We start from the raw sequence: 18,009 nt of genomic DNA on the forward strand, positions 1-18,009 counted from the left end.
CTGGGCCATGGCCCAGTTGCCCCAGGCCGTAGTTCCACCTATGATCTCCATGACAAGTAGACTATCTAAACATCAAAACATCTTTTTTATCATGCCATTTTAAAATTGTTATAAACTCTTTTTGTCTTGCTATAAACTGTCCTTTTTTCAATTTTTTTTCGTTTACATCTATTGGAAGCCATTTTCGATTTCTTCTTAAAGTACCACATAAATCAGTTTTCGGCCATAAAGATATTCGGCAAGCGAAACACTCGTATAAAAATTGTCTGTTATTATCAAACGGCCTTCATCAAGTAAACTTTCAGCTAAATTTACCACAACTGTTCCTGGTTTGTCCAAAGTTCCTAAAGTAGCTCCCGTACAACAGTAAATACTAGAAGCCCATGTAAAACCATCAGGTGTACACAACTTGTACATTTTGATGCCATATTTATGAGATTTTGACGGGTTGTATTGACGAAATAAAAATCTACCTCTAAAAGCTATCATAGATTCGTCAACAACTAATGTATCTCCTGGAGTGTCCAAATTTTTTGTTTTTTGAAAAATCATATCCATTAATGGTTTAATTTTATATAACCGATCTGTATTTTCTCTAGCAATATTATTGTCTACAAAGTGCCAACATCTTAAAATAATAATAAATCTATTATAGCTCATGCCAATTGTGTGAAATAATTCATAATATTATAAACTTTCTTTTTTCCAATATGACTCGTAAGTAGAAAATACAACAACACCAGAAAACATCAAAATACCCAAAAACTTTTTCATTTCATCTATATCTATATCTTTCCTTCTAGACATTCTACTATTTCTTCTAACTGGTCCACTATTTAACTTCTGATGTGCGTACCGATTTGTTTCATTACACATTAAATGTAAAATGGCATAATCAATAATACTAAAAAATTCGTCTATCGGTTTCAAAATATTTGTAGAATCTTCAATTATTATTTCTTTTAATAAACCAACAGACTTACCAGTAAAATCAACTCTGTCCAAATTCAAAATAATGTTTGACCAGTCTTCTTCTAAAAATTGCATAGCCGGCTCATCAGAATCTATAACCATAACGTTATCGTCATTTGAATCAGATTCTCCATCAGATGCGAAATACTCAGAATCGTCATCACTGTCATAATTTTCGAATTCTATGTCACAATTGTTGCAAAAAAATGTTCCAGTTCACGTTCAATTTGGTCAACCCTTAAATTATTATATGATTTCGACGACATAGTGTTGAAATAATGAGACCACACACGCAACTAATGTGTTTTCGTTATAATGTAAAAGGACCATTAACTACACAACTGTACGTCAAAGATAGGAACAAACGTTTGAAATAATATCCGTGAAAAACCCATGTAAAAATAATTTTACGTATTATAGGTTGTTGTAAAATAAATGAAGACTCTTGAAATTATTCTAAGTGTTTTTTATTAAAAATTATTCTAAGTCCAATTAATTATTTAATTAAACTTGTGAAAAATTTTCTAAGTCCAAATGACAAAACTATTGATCTGGGTGACGTGAAGGTACTCGCTCTAACTCTGGTGAATCACGTCTGAAATGTGCCTAATCTGGGCCCCCTTATATATCATATATATATATGTTATTATATAACATATAGAAAACATTTTTTGGCAGGAGAAAAAACGTTTTCACAATATTGTAGTAAAATATTTTTACATTGTTTGGTTTTTACATTTTCAAAATATATACTACATAATATTTCTAAAGTATTCAAATTCACACATTTTCAAAATAATTGCCATTAAATGTTTCTAAAAATTCTTATAAAAATATTTTTAAAAATATTTATAATCAAATATTTCTTATACTTAATATATATATACTCATAATATATACTCTTAATATACTTAATTAGATATATTTTTAAAATGTTTAGGATCAAATGTTTACATAATTCATCCACAATATTTTTAAACTGTTTGTAGACAAAATATTATATACTTATCAATAATAATTAACCAATATTGGCAATATTCCAATATTAGTTATGTATAACATAAACATTATACTACCTATGTTTAATTTTAATGAATAGAATATGATAAGGAAGAAGAAATGAGTAGGAGATTTAATTATTATGTTCAAAAAAAATATAATAAATCATTCAATTATAATTAATCAATTTTATTATTATTTTTTAATTAATAGCACTTTAATTTTTATCATTTTTTTGTTTTTTAAATATTTCTCTTTGTGCAGCTTGAGCCATCCAATTTTTTAACGGTTTTTCTACTTCTATATTTGGAATATGTGCAAACTTTTTTATTGAACGGACTGATTCTAAAATAAAAAAAAAAACATTAAGTTTACAATGAATTATAATATTTTATTTATTAAACTCTACAAATTAGTATCCAATATCTGTATGCAAACACCATTTAAAGATAAAAAACAATCAAAAGTTCACTAAATAGTATTAATTAAAAAGATAATATTATTGTTGTGTCACTATTTGGTTAACCTTCATAATTTCTAGATATATTTTCTATTTTCATACATATTTCTTTTAATAGCTTCTAGTAAAATGTAGATAATGTATAGTATTTTTTTTTACTTACCAAATATAATACTGCAACTTTGTAGAGTTGAAAATTGATTTTTTCCCTTAAAACCAATATACGAGTATTTCATGAGAAATGTGTCACTAAACATCTTTTACATCATTTTACGGATGGTTTCAGGCAAAGAGTTGCTCAAAAATCGAGATAAAGTTTTAACCTATAAAACATCATTTATTTTATAGAATTGTGTTATGCATTAGTATATTATGTGATATATAAGTATTATTTTTAATATACCTATCTAAGAATGATATTTTTATTTATAAACATTATAAACTAGGTACATACCACAGCAGATCTGTACATTGAATCCTTTACTAATCTGTCTTCCATTTGATTAAGGTCTGAGTCATTTTCGATTATTGTAATATCGTCTTCATAATAAGTGGCATAAGTTCCAGAAAAAATGTTTGATTTTCCCGAAAGTTTATCATCAATTTTTTCCGTCAAAGATTCAAGAGTATCCATACGCCTGTGTATGTTTTCAACATCATACTTCAGAGTTGTCAGTGATCTTTTTATGAATTTTTTAAAAGCTGAAATAATAAGTAACAAATCTTGTTACAATGTTTAATAATAAAAAAAAATAGTATTATATAATTATTTATTGAATCCTTTTAACTTTTATTTTTATAGTATATCAATTAATTGAAATGTATAATATACATTTACCCCAAAATTTGGGATTCTTCTATGAATATTGGCCATTAGCTTATTATTTTGTAATGTAGGAATAGTGTATATAAATTATCAGTTCTAAGAAAAATTACTATTATGGTTGCACTGGTTTATAAAAATTAAATGTTTTTAAAGTACATCAAATAGTAGTACTCAATTACATAAAAAAAAAAAAAAACACACATCATTGTAAAATCAATACATTCTTCACTCCGTTCAAGGCAAGTGGGTACCGCTCTGCTGTACATTAGGGGGTTGGGTGGACCTCGGACTAGGGTAGGTTAAATTTGAATGCAATGATAGGTATCATTGTATACGAAAAACGATTCTGAACGGAGATGATTTGTCAGTCTAGGATATATTATATTTAAAAATTGTCATATATTCTATTTTGAAACAAATATTTTATTTTTCAATTTTTGGGGGGGGGGGTGGGGGGTTTGAACAAATTAGAATTTTTTGAAGATTCATTAGTGAGAATAACTACGTTTGAAATTAATCATCCATTCATTTCGGAGGGGTTTGAACCCCCCCCCCCCTCCGCGTCCGCCACTAGATAGGACACATTTGCATAAGGCATGGTCACGGAATAAGATAAGTCCGTGGGCATTGTTAATCAATTTTTCCAATACATTGCATGTAGTTATCATATAATTCACATAAACGTCCTGGTATACAAGTATGATTGTAGCTAGGATTGTAGTTATCTCATATTATATTATATTATATATTATTATCTACAATCGTGGTTTACACAAAAAGGAATACCCTAATATTATGTAGTTTGTATAGTACACGGAATTAGATATAATCACATATTATTATAATATTGTCATAGATAATAAAGATCTTTATTTTAATAAAAATCTTTATTATCTATGAATATTGTACACAGCTGCCGATATAGATAATAAACTTTATCTATATCTGTGATATTTTATGTTTTGTTTACATTCCGTATGTTGACGTTGTTGGTTGATTACGGTTTTTAAAATTTTATTTCTATTATGAATTAACCATGTATTAATAATTGTAATCGTTTTAAATTAATATAATTCTACGTCGTGTTGATTCCTTGTGTAACAATTACATATTAACATCAAGACGAGCCATTTCCTAAAGATTTCATTAATGTAAGTTTAATAAGTACCTATCACATTAAATTACATAATATTTACTTATAATTATGTATTTTGTTTATTGTTTAGATATTACTAATGGCTGAATTGTATCATCAAATGTGCATATTATTATAGTGTAACCAAGCTCAGCTGATGTTATACTCAGTGAATTGTAGTACAAATTGTTATTTGCCTCTCAACTGGTAGACTTTAGTATAGAGGTATTGCAAATAAATTTGACCAGATTACTATGGACTATTAACAATATTAATAATTCAAATTAAATCATTAAATAAAGAATTTTTTTTTTTTATATTTTATTATATTTCATAAAATTAACAGTGGATTAATACATTTATTTAATTTTAAGTTCAATAGATACAGAATTGTGTAAGAGTTTTGTATCACACAGCACATTGTGTAATGACAAATTCTTTATAAGATTCATAGTTCTTAGTACATCAACAATATCAACTAATAAAAATGTTTGCACTGTTAAACCGAATGAAGGCCATTGAAATGAAAGATTCATGTACTTTCAACCGTTAAATTGATTAAATATTTTGAATCTGTAAAAAATAACAAATTAATGTAATAAATTAGTATAAACATATATACTAAGTGGCTTTTTAAATATTTACTTTTTACCTTTAATGTATTATATGTATTATAATATATTCAATAAATTGTTAGTTGTAAGTTGTATCATAGTTTAAATGTACAATGTAAAATAATATGAAGTATTATGAATAAATAAATTTAAATAAAATCTGATTATTTATTTTTAGTCACTGTATATTATAATTATTTACTTGGCACAAAATTACAAAATATCATGTCCTAAACAATTTAAATTATGTATGGAAAATAACATCTTATTATACAGGCTTAAGTCATCTAAATACTTAACACTGGAAGATAGGATTTGCTGTAGAACTGATATTATATAAGTTATTAAAATGTGTTATGATCCTAGGCGAATACATAATAAATGTTGATAATCTTAAGACCGCACAATTAAGATTGTAGTTTGTTTTTGGAGGATTGAATACAAACATACATATTATAAGGTATTAGGTCAGAAGTGAGAATAATAATATATAGTTCGATATTATTTTAATAAAAATAAAATCTAGGTTTCTGCTTTTGTTAAAAAATAACAATTATTATAAGGTTAGTGCCCTCACACTTTTTATCCAGGCTAGGGACTGGCAACTTATACATAATATTATGTAAGTGAATAGTTGGCGGTTTATACGTTCCTTTTTGAATCCAATAACAGTCAGATTGTATACTTACAGGTTAAGTTTACAATTTATTTTTAGCTGTGTTATGTTTTGTTTTTTTCCAATTGGAAAATATTTTTACATTCTTTTTAGAATGATAACATATACATCTTTGCTGTTGTTTGGCCATCTTCTTTCTGCAACTATTGTGTAATTGGCGCAAACCCAATTGGAAGTTCCTTGTCTCAGGTATGCAATGTAATGGCCAGAAATCGTGTTTTCTCCCATATGTAATATTGCAGCTTGAGTTTTGTATTGTGCTCCAGCAATTTATAAAATAGAGGTGGGTACGCCACTAAGTTTTAGATCTGTTATCTTGTTGGGAACAAATTGACCACATTTACAAATGTTGGAATAAATAGTTTTAGTTGAATTACTATATACTCATTTGCCACTATTATCTGATGTTTATCTTCAGAACTTCCGATGTTATTACAATTATTGCATTTGTAGTCATCTAATGTATTCCAAACATTTTGATTTGTTGAAAATAATGTTTGCAAAGTTTGTGATCTGTGCTGTGAAATCTCAAAATGTAGAATCAAACTTGTAGGTGCATTGTTGGCAATGTATGTTTACAAGTATTGCAACGAATGGTATACAATTCTTGAAATCCAACTAAAAAATTCAAATGTAGGTCTACAACGGTCCATAAGTGCTTCTAAAAATTCTATACAATTTTGTTGCTGTTGCAGAGTATATAATATTGTCTCGTTGTCCAAATATTTTCTGATTGTTCGAGTATCAAATGATCCACTGTTACTTGTATATTCATGTAGGCTATGTTGAAGTGTTGGTCCGAGTTGATTATTGCGAATTTCATTTACAAGAGATTGACAAATAAAAAGAACCTGTATGACAGAATTAGCATAACATGATACACCATCAGTGTTAATAAAGCCACAAAATGTACTACTTGATGTTATGTCAACTTTATTCTTAATACTTGATATTTTTATTGTTTTTGGATTTTTTGACAAAGTTGCATTATCATTTATTGTTTCTAATAATGAATCTGACCTTATGTTGCAATTTTCTGGAACTTTGAGAGTATTACTATTGACCTGAATAAATTGAATATCATTATTTATGATATTATAATCAACTATTTTGGTTGATTTAGTTTTAGTTTCTGGAACTAAAATAGTGTCACTATCAACCTGTATGAACTCAATATCGTCCAAGTTATTATTATTCAGGACCTTAGTTAAGTTAATCGATTTTTTAGATTTTTCCACAGGAAATCCATCGATTGCAGGAACGTTTGGTTTAATAAAATTGTTTTTGACTTCTTCTTGTACAATTTGGTCATCAACAGTCTCAGAATATTTTTCTATTTTCTTGAAAGTATCTATGTCCATAACCAAAATAGGTCTGTGATCACTTATGAGGGACTCATACACCAAAGCCGCAATGTCAACATTTGTAATGACATTGTCAATGGTTGTTCCGTGATCTGTAGTAATACCGTCAACCAATATTTTGTAATTGAAATGTTTTAATATTTGAACTAGTTGTTTTGGCGGTTTGTTGAAGTTTATATTGAAATCACCAATAAAGATAACATTGTTTTTGGCGGAAGCTACCGTTTCAATGAAATCACAAAGCTTCTGTACAGGAAAATTTGGCGATGAATATATCCCAATATAGGTAATATTTTCAATGATAACTTCAATGGCTTCTAAGTGTGTGTTTTTCTTTTGATCTTGAAGCAATGTTGTGCTGCAGGTTATTTCTTTATGATTAATGGATTCTCCAACAAAACAAATTGAACCACTTTTACCATTTGCATGTATACTGTCTATTCTAGAGCATTCAGTATGGTTCATAATGGTATATGTGTCAGATGATTTTGAACCAGTTTCTTGGAAGAACATTATTTTAGATTGTAAAAGGACGATATCCGCATTAATGTGAGCTTCATATTTTTTTAAAGACCTTATATTGTATGACATGCAGGAGAGTGGCATGTTGTGTGTCATAATTCTAGAAAAACGCAGAAAAAGAGCACAACTTGGTGTCCTGAGTCTGCACATCTCATGTTCAACTTTTGCCGAAGGTTTTGGTGGCTTTGCAGGAAAGTAATCTATACGCAAACCTTGAGCAGAAGTTGCTCGACTACATCCTACATATAACATATTGCACTTCAAGAATTTTTGGGGTATATGAAATGCTACAGATTGATATGTGGCACCTTGACTTTTGTGTACCGTCAATGCCAAAGCTTCCATTAAGGGCAATTGCATTCTAGTTACTTTATGGTGCTCTGCATTACCGAGTTGAAATTCTAATTTTATGATTTCAATTGGTGTCCACTTGCACATATCATCTGTGTGTTCGCCTTCGGGTTTAAGTTTGTCTCTTATCTTTTGTCTGGTTAGTGACCCCACCTCTGGCTCATCAAACTTGATCCAATCCCTTTTTGCAACTTCTTTACCTCCTGCAGTCTGTCCTTTGTTTATTTGCATGAGTTCTCCGATTGCACCGTTCACTATGCCGTCTTCGGTTGAAATGTTTGCTATCACCATGTATTTAGCTGTTTCTTTTAAAACTAACCTTAAAGCTAAACCCATAGTCTTTTGTCGTGGCAGTTTCTTGGCAGGTTCAATATCCGATCGTTTTGCAGACGTATCAATGGCTTCGGATATGAAACTAACTTGATTCATAGAGTTAAGCACTCTCCTGTTCATTTCGTCGACTTCGTTATTAGTAGCCCAAAGATGCATTACTTGTGGTTGAAAAGTAATGTCTAGGTGGGTTATAAGATTTTGAAAATATTTTACATCAGCTTCCTCCAACTGTCCTCTGGCCAACTTTGTTAACATCATTGCAAATTGTTTGTCATCTTTTTGGCGCATTATTTCAGTCAACTCATAAAACTTGAATGTTTCCCAAATAGATTTAATCGATAACATTTCTACAGCACTTGGAGATTTAGACAATATTTCTTCAAAACTATCGTACAATGGTGTTGCTTATACCGGTGCTAATTGAAAGAAATCGCCAAACACTATTACATTTATGTCCCCAAATGGTTTATTTATTCTTAATATAGACCTCAATCGTTGATCAATGTATCCCAGTGTTTTTATGCCAACTATGGTTAGGACCATGGAAATTTCATCAATTATCAAAAGTTTTACATTGGTAAACTGACAACGTAGTGTACTTGAAATATCTGAACTTAACTTTGGTAACAATCCGGCAAATTGATTCAATGGTAATTTTAATGCGGAATGAAGTGTTAATCCTTTTATTCCATATGCAGCTTTACCTGTTGGTGCTGTCAACAATACGGGAGGAAGTGACAGATCATCTATATCTGGTCTAAGATTTTCTATCCGAATTACAGATTGTGCTAATGCACGTATAAGCATTGACTTTCCAGCTCCCGCTGGTCCAGTGACAAATACCTTCATCGCAGGATGACCTTTTCCCTACAATTGACTTCTTATGACATTAGTTGTATGATATAAGAGTTGGCGTTAGGTAGACATCCGATTAAGTCTTTAAACTGTTCATTGTCTATCAGGTGCACTATTATCTTACCACCATCTTTAGGTGAATCTACATCTGATATATTGGTATTTTCAACATAATCTTCAACATCGTTTATTAGTACATCGTCTGGTACCCAATCTTCATCGTCTACAAGCTGTTTGTTGTTACGGCCTTGTTCTCCTTCTATTTGGATTTCATTATCGTCTAATTGGGTTCCTTCTACTTTATTAAACTGTTGGTACAACTTTTTTATTTGATCAATGTTTGTGTCATATACTTGTTTACAGTTAATATCTAACAAATCAGTTTTTTCATCGCGCCATGGTAAAAATAACATAATATTTTCTCTGTAAAAGTCTTGTTCATTTTTATCCACATTAAACCTAACATACCGTATGATTTTTCTGATTTTACGTTTATTTATATACTTGTTTGGTTTTCCGATTAGAGTGGAGTCAATCGGATAAGTGGTATCAGGTTCATTATCAGTGTCAGAATCAGAACTGTTGTTAGCCGGTTTTTATTTTACCGCGAACTTCATAATTGGAGCCAAATTCTGCTAAAGTTACATCTTCAAGACTGTGTGGTCTACATGAATAATATTCATTGAGACCGTCAAAAAAAATGTCGTCAGATTTTGGATCCATTTCTCCTCTAACTGCCATTGGTTTCAACATCTGGTTGGCTTTTTTAACATCCGGATCTTGCAGTCGTTTCAACATGCTCTTACGATTGGCGATCTGGTTGGTTTTTTTAACATCCGGATCTTGCAATCGTTTCAACATGCTCTTACGACTGGCGATCTGGTTTGCTTTCTTTAAAACTGGGTCTTGCAGTCGTTTCAACATGCTCTTACGACAGGCGACCTGATGTGCTTTTTTGAAATCCGGATCTTGCAATCGTGTCAACATGCTCTTATGACTGGCGATCTGGTTTGCTTTCTTTAAAACTGGGTCTTCCAATCGTTTCAATGTACACTTCAAATTAAGTAATTTTATTTGATTTGTAACAACAATATCTTGAGATGCACGACATAGTTGTTTTCTTAATTTATCTTTTTCAAGTTCATGTACATGAACACTTTGGTTTTCACGGGATCGTTTCTTATTTTCTTTATTTTTAAGTGCACGTTTTGATAGTCGTCCCATTTTAAAAAAAAAAAAATACAATACGAAAACGAAAAAAAATACAAACAGAATACTTAATTTATGATACAAAAAACTAATTCCCAAACAATGAGAATTGAAAAAAAAAATAAAAAACTGAAAATTACTTCTGACAACCTAAAAAAAAAAAACAAGGTTAGTTCATATCAACAAAAAACGTAAAATTACAGCAGAAAATTACCTTAACTAAACACAGCAGCAATCAAAACCTTAATTGTCACAGGATTTCTAAGGTTCTAAAAAAATAAAAATAGTTTAATTGTAATAAAAACCCATACGATAAAAACAAATAAATGTAAAAGTAACTAAAAGATTATAAATGAGACATAATAAATACCCCCCTAAACATTTAATAATACATTTTGTCGATTAACTTTATGGTGGTGTTAGAAATAGTACTCTAAGCCAGAGGTTCCCAACCCGTGGTACGCGGAAAGCTCGTAGGTGGTACGCAAAGAAATTTTAACTTAAATTTTTTTTTACTTTCATAAATATCCAACAATAAAAAAAAATGTTAAGAAATTAATGAATCATAAAAATATACGTTAAAAAAAATTTGACTCCTAATTGTTTTTAGAATTGAAGTGGTACGCGTATTGATTGAAAAAGTGTCTGGTGGTACTCGATGATAAAAGGTTGGGAATCCCTGCTCTAAGCTATAATTGAAACATAGGATTCCTTGATCTGACAATGTCGCCTAAGCTCATGGCTTTTAATAAACTTTTTTCACAGACCGTGTAACACAATATAACAGAAATTATATGTATATAGAGTGTAACAATAATACACATGAAAAACAGAGAATTAACAGTATGCAGTAACATAACATTTCAATTAAAAATTTTAAAAGAAGAAAATATATCACAAGTTGGTAAGTTACATCAATCAGTTATTTCTGTTACATCCTGTATTATATAATATCATCCAATCCAATAAATAATAAATATTAACATAGTATATAATTATAGTATACACTAAACATACTGAATATTTATCTGTTCATAGTATATATTTCAATATGTACATTGATTATTATTGGTTATAGTTAGAACATTTAATTATTATTGATATTCATGTGTATAAAACTTCATATAAAAGTGCCATGAAATATATGGTATAGTTTGATGTACGAGTATGTATGTATCGTGATAACATAAAATTACCTTAATTCGATCCAAAGAATCTGCAACGAGGAATTTGAGCAGCAATGTATCTTATGTATCAGATCTAAATCGAAATGATGTATGTTAGCAAAAATAAATATAAATTAAAAATAATTAAATATTAGTAGTATCACTTATTTATATAGTCATTTTTGACTATACATTGATGTAACATTAATAGGTTATGTTATTATAGCTTATGTTTGTAATAAAAACAGTATCATATTTTAGTGCAAGGAGTAATTGTATTAAATTAACTTAATTATTATAAGTCAAATACTGTCAAATGTATTTAACCCTTAATTTTAAAACCATAGACCTAAGTTTTCATAAAAATTGAATTAATTTTTCTGTAAGTCGTGATTATATATATAATATATATAGTGATCCACACGGCACCTAATGTAGGTACAGCAGAGCGGTACCGCCCGCTTTTTTTTTTGAAATATCGATAAAAAACATTTGACCTCCAAAAAAATCTTGAAAATGTAATAGGTTTCTTATGTCGTTATTATCGCAGTTAAAAAAAAAAAAAAAATGTTATTTGTAAACACTTTAAGTTTAAATTTTTAAGGAATCGTAAAAATCGGTAAAATTTGAAAGTAATATTGTAGTTTAAAATCCATAGTTATTATTTTATACCTAAACTTAAAAAATACAAAACAAGGTTATCCTTAAATTTTTCTTCAAATAACTAAAAAAAAAACTCAAGTGTCAGATTCGGAAAATTTTTTATAAACGTCTGAATTAAATAAAATGTTTACAAAATTGAGTAAAATAACAATTTATCAAAAAACGATTATTACAAGTTTTGCTTACAATAATTATGAAAAAAAAATCAAGTGTAAGTCAAAACATTTTTATGAGTGTTTAATGTTTATTTTCATGATATCAAAAATGCATGTGAATATAACGTTTCTAGGAATTTTTTTTTATTTTTTTCTACATAATTTAATTTTCGAAATATTTCGCTTATTTTTAAGCTATTTATAGACATTTTAAATATTCCATTTTTTTTTTTATATTGTTTGAAACTGGAAATTTTATTAAGTCGTCATAACTCCATATTATTAAGGGAAACTTATTAACACTTTACTAACAAATAATATATATTAGGCTCACACATCGTCTCGGTTCAAAACCTAAAACGTGTAATGAACGCATAACTATATGAAAGTATAAGTGTATAACATAAAAGTAAATCAATAAATACAATTCAGGAACAAATCAAAATTGCAAATTGATAGTTGCGTAATAAATAATAACATATAAATTAAAATAATTATTAATTACAAGCGTTAAATACCTGGGTGCTATTAACATTATATAAACTTTAGGTATTATACTCACCAGAATCACGATGTACCTAATTTGATAGGTATAGACAAAACTGGATGATGAGACACGAGTACCTGCCACATAAACAGCATAAAACAGCCTGAATCGAAATCAAAAATAAAATATGTACTTGACGAAATACTGCCGATCACTATATATGTAGGAAGATAATATAATATAAAACCCATTAATTCGGTATTCGGTATCATTTCTTTGCGCGTCTCCGCAATTCCTTAAGATAACTATTGCGATTTCAAAAGTACGAAAAACTTGTTACCTATTTAATGATGACCAGTATTATATGGCGATAGACGGTAATAAATTATATGATAATCTCGATGATAATGTTGTATTAGGTACAAATTTGACAAGTGATCTAGTTATATAGATTAATTGAGGGACAAACCACACATTTATTTAAGTACACACGTAATATAACGAAAATTATTAATATTGGAAGTGGTGGTTTGGTCAGCGGCATTACTAATTTGTTATAAGCTCAATCTCATTTTCGTCACGAAGCTCGACAGAACTAAATAAAAAGTAAGTAAAATATTCACTTTTTTTTTTTTTTTACACCTGGCTACGTATTACTATTAGAATTTCTTTAAATTCTACATGTATTATACGAATATTAAAATTTTATTATTATTAATTAACTATGGCCATTATTGGCGGTAAGGGTGGGAAGTATAAGGTTGAAACAATAGGGTTAAAGTAAAAGCTGGGCACTAACTAGTTAGTTTTAATTCATATTAACTTTATAACTTAACTAGTTTAATTTAATGTGTAAAATAGTCTAATCTAGCTCGTTAGAAAATAAAGTAACTACCTAGTTATTATTATAATTGTATTATATTATGTATTATTATTTAATATTAATATTTTAAGTTGTTCACCTTTCATGTTCTAATAACCAATAAATGATATACAATTAATTTTCAAGAAATTGAAATTATTACTTACTTAATTAGAACATTTTGACCAAACTACTAGGTATTTATTTCAATTTTTCAGTTTAAATCAATAATTGAAGTTAGATAACTTATTATTTACAATTTAACAAAACAAAAAGTTTTTAATCTATAAAAAACTAACTTCTAACTTCTACTCTAACTTTAGTTACTATTTTCACCAAACTAACTTCTAACTAAGTTAGAAATTTTGACAGTTTCAGAAACTAACTTATATTCTAACTTAATTAGTTTTTTTATAAAAGTAACTTAAATTCAACTAGTTGAAAACAATTACTAACTTGCCCAGCTTTGGTTTAAGTTAAACACGTGTGGGTATTTGTGCCATGGCTTTGTCGCTAAAATTCCTGAATGATCACCCATCCGGGAACTAGCGACGTCGGGTGGTGCTTAACCGCGGTATCTGTTCGGTGACGGCGGCCAACCACTATGCCCACCGTGGCACAAAACGTTTTATAAATGCTAAATGGGTAACACACATACATTTAATATTAACAGAAAAAAAATCTTAATGTAACCCTTAAGAATACAATTTGTAAATAATATTTAAATAGGTAGCCAATCAACATAGGAAAACATAAGTGCTTTTTAAAAGTCAACAACTCTTTTTGCTTGAAACTTATAACCATATTTAAATATAATAAGTGAAAAATATCTGGTGACATTGCCATCAGAGAAAAAGCCCAGTACCAACTGATGAACTAAATAATACTTTTTTTATTATACTAGTGTACCTACATATTTTATTGACTAATCCAAATTAAACTATTTAAAACTAATTGTTTCTCCGGAATTTTATTTGCCTACAGCATCGGCTTTTTATTCCAAATGAGAATTTTTACAAACAACCACCATTATAATATTCAAATTTACATTATTAATTCTGTAATTTTACAATTAACACTGTTATTTAAATTTGTCTAGATGGCATATACAATTGTCCATAACAATTATTATTGGATGGAGCCCCCCCAAAACTACGCCAGAGAGTAAGCAAGCCCAAAATTTAATTATTTTTTATAAATTGTGTTTTAATTTAAATTTGTTTTTTTTTTAGAAACTGATGTTGCAAATGCTACAAGTTTAGCAAATGCTACAAGTGTAGCAAATGCCATTAAAAAAAAAAAAAATTACAAACCAAGTATGTATAAGTGTACTAATATAGTGTTAAAATTAATGAATTTCTCATATTAAATTGATTTAAATTATTTTAAAGAATGCCATGTTTGCAAAAAAAAAAAACAGAGGGCCCTGTAAGGCCACAACACAACAAAAAAAAAAAAAAAATAAAGAAAAGTAAGTATATTTGGACAAATGCATTTTAATGATTAAATGATTATTATACTTAAAGAATAATGGCAATGTATATTATTTTTTAACTAGAATGCCAAATTTGCTATAAGTGGCATTTTGGTGTTTGCTGGTGGCAGGCTGCAAAACATGTGACTGGTGATTTGAGGGACGTTCTTAACGAACAAAGACATAAAGTAAGTTTTCAGTACTTACCTATGTATATTATTTACAATTACACATATAACAAGGTGGTTTTATATTTTCTATAACCATCTAGTAATCAAATCTAAAAAAAAAAAAATAAATATATAACATTCAACTAACAGTATTTTTAAATTTTCAAATATGTGCATTAGTGGTTGTCATTTTTGCATTGTCATTTTATAAGCTTATATCCTATTGTTTAAACAACAAGCAATTAGGTACCAATATTTAAAAAATATAAATAACAAATGTATCAGTATAAAGGTTAACACATTTATTTTCTTACCGAAATTGGAACTAAATCATTTGAACTCATATTATTTAACTTCTGCTTTTTAGAGTTAGAACAATTAAAATAAAAACAATTCTATTTGAATCAGCAATCCCTAATGCATTTAGACTTTAGTCATAACGATTTAACAGGATACCTAAGTTATTATTTATTTACATGAAATATTAATAAATGATAGGTATAATATTTTACAAAAGAACAAAATAACTAATTAGTAAGTTTAGGTTTTAACAGTGTCGGTTTTGCCCACCCAGCTACCCGGCAATTGCTGGGGGCCACTGGACGTTTAATATATTAGGGGCCCATATCTAAATGGAAAAGAATATTAAGTTAACTCGCGACTCGGATTAGGTTAGGTTAGGTTAGGTTACTCGGATTCCCATCGAATCAGTTAGTAAACATTGAACCATTGATTATAAATACTAGTATTTAATATTATATTATTTATTTACTGGGTACCTATATTATAATACGAGGGTGGTTCAAATATGATCGAGACAAACGCTGTAAATAGCGCGCATGTATGTTTCGACGGTCGTGGCTTGATTATGTGATAGCTGGGTCTCTTATGAACAGTGTGGCATTATTTTCGTCGGATTACGTGTTTCACGCGTGTGTTACGACCCTGAGTGAACGTCAAGTGCCGACTGCCGTTGCGCAACGTATTATCATTCGTTTTTTAGTGGGAGAAGACATTAAAAACACGGATATTTTTGTGCGTTTGCAAAAGCAGTTCGGTAGTGAGTGCCTGAGTAGGGCTGCCGTGTTTAAATGGACCAAAGCATTCAAGGATGGCCGCAAAACCGTCGAGAATGAGCCACATGATCGTCGACCGCGAACCAGCGTCACACCAGACAACATAGGTTAACCTAACAACAGGCAGGGCGTGCTATACGTCGATTTCCTGCGCACTCAACGTACCATTAATGCTGTATACTACTCTAACCTTCTGAAAACACACGTGAAACCCGCTTATCGGTCGAAATGGAGGAGCATTCCAGCACGAAGTGCGATTCTCCTCCAGGATAACGTGCACCCTCATACCACGCGTCTCACGCTCGATACAATATCGAAATTGGGGTGGAAGGTACTGGAACACCCCCCCTACAGTCCGGATTTATCGCCCTGCGAATACCATATGTTTGGACCACTGAAAGAGGCTCTCGGAGGTCAAAAGTTATTGGGGTATTGGGGTTCGTGCGCACATGGCTGTCCGAGTTGCCCAAGGAATTTTTCGATACCGGCATCAAAAAACTTCCGGAAAGGTGGACAAAATGTATAAATATTGAGGGGAATCACCTAGAAAAAATGTGATTATTTGTAAATTTTTTCGATAATAAATAAACGTGTTACAGCATTTGTCTCGATCATATTTGAACCACCCTCGTATTATTAAAATGTATTAAAAGTATTATTTTAAATTTGTATATTTTATTTAATTATTTAATGATAAAGAATTGTAAATTCATATTAAATGTACACGGAAAATGCAATTATTACCTTTATTTTATATGATTATAAATATTATAAATGTAAGAAACCTTTTTTTGTTTTTTATAAGAGAGCCCTTGTAAATTACTACCGGGGTTGTGGCTTATAAAGGTTATAATGTTATAGGTGTCTGCATAGAACAATAGTATCTGTAGAATATTTATAACCTTATAATGAAACAATCATTTTTTTTTTAATTTAAACCCCAAACCAGTACATAGCCAAAATAAATAGGTCACTGTCAGCATTGATATTTATTTAAACATATGATAGTTGATAAATTTAATAAATGTTGGTATTGGGAGAGACTTTTTGGGGGGCTTACATTCTAATTAAATCATCATAACTTTTTATCAACTACCTACAATTTAAAAGATACTAATATAATAAGATACTAAAAGATAGTCTATATTAGAAATGTAGGTACTTCAAATTTGCAGAAGCCTTGCATAAAAAGCTAAAAGTGTACAAAACTCTTTTTGTTATCATAGTCAATTAGTAGGTATTATGTTTATTATGTTAAAACGATTGTATATTGCTTTAAATTACAATTAATGCAAATACTATTAAATTATGTTATAGGCAGATACTCCTACTCCGATCACCAGTCTCATGGATGCAATGGTGATAAACCCGGGACCGGTAAGGACCATATCACCTATGGTCATCAATTAAAAAAAAAAAAATGTATAAAAAAAGTACGTAGGTAATAAAGAAAAATTTAAAAAAAAAACCCTATAAATGTTATTCATTTTAGTTTTTAAAATACATATTACTAGGTTTATAAAAAAAAATTCTAAAACATATGCCAAATTTTACTATACCTGGTTAGGTTAGGATTGAGTTTTACTGTTTGTAGCAGGCCAATATATTTTGGCCTATATCACACTATCACAGTATGATTA

The 18,009-nt window shown here is 29.3% G+C and overlaps 1 pseudogene; it reads right to left on the minus strand.

The window, feature by feature from the left end:
• Positions 1-2,188: 2,188 nt before the first annotated feature.
• LOC114119811 (uncharacterized) overlaps positions 2,189-18,009 on the minus strand; it is a 36,656-nt pseudogene continuing 20,835 nt past the window's right edge.

The sequence above is a fragment of the Aphis gossypii genome, chromosome 2, assembly GCF_020184175.1.
Source record: "Aphis gossypii isolate Hap1 chromosome 2, ASM2018417v2, whole genome shotgun sequence".
Classification (NCBI taxonomy): domain Eukaryota; kingdom Metazoa; phylum Arthropoda; class Insecta; order Hemiptera; family Aphididae; genus Aphis; species Aphis gossypii.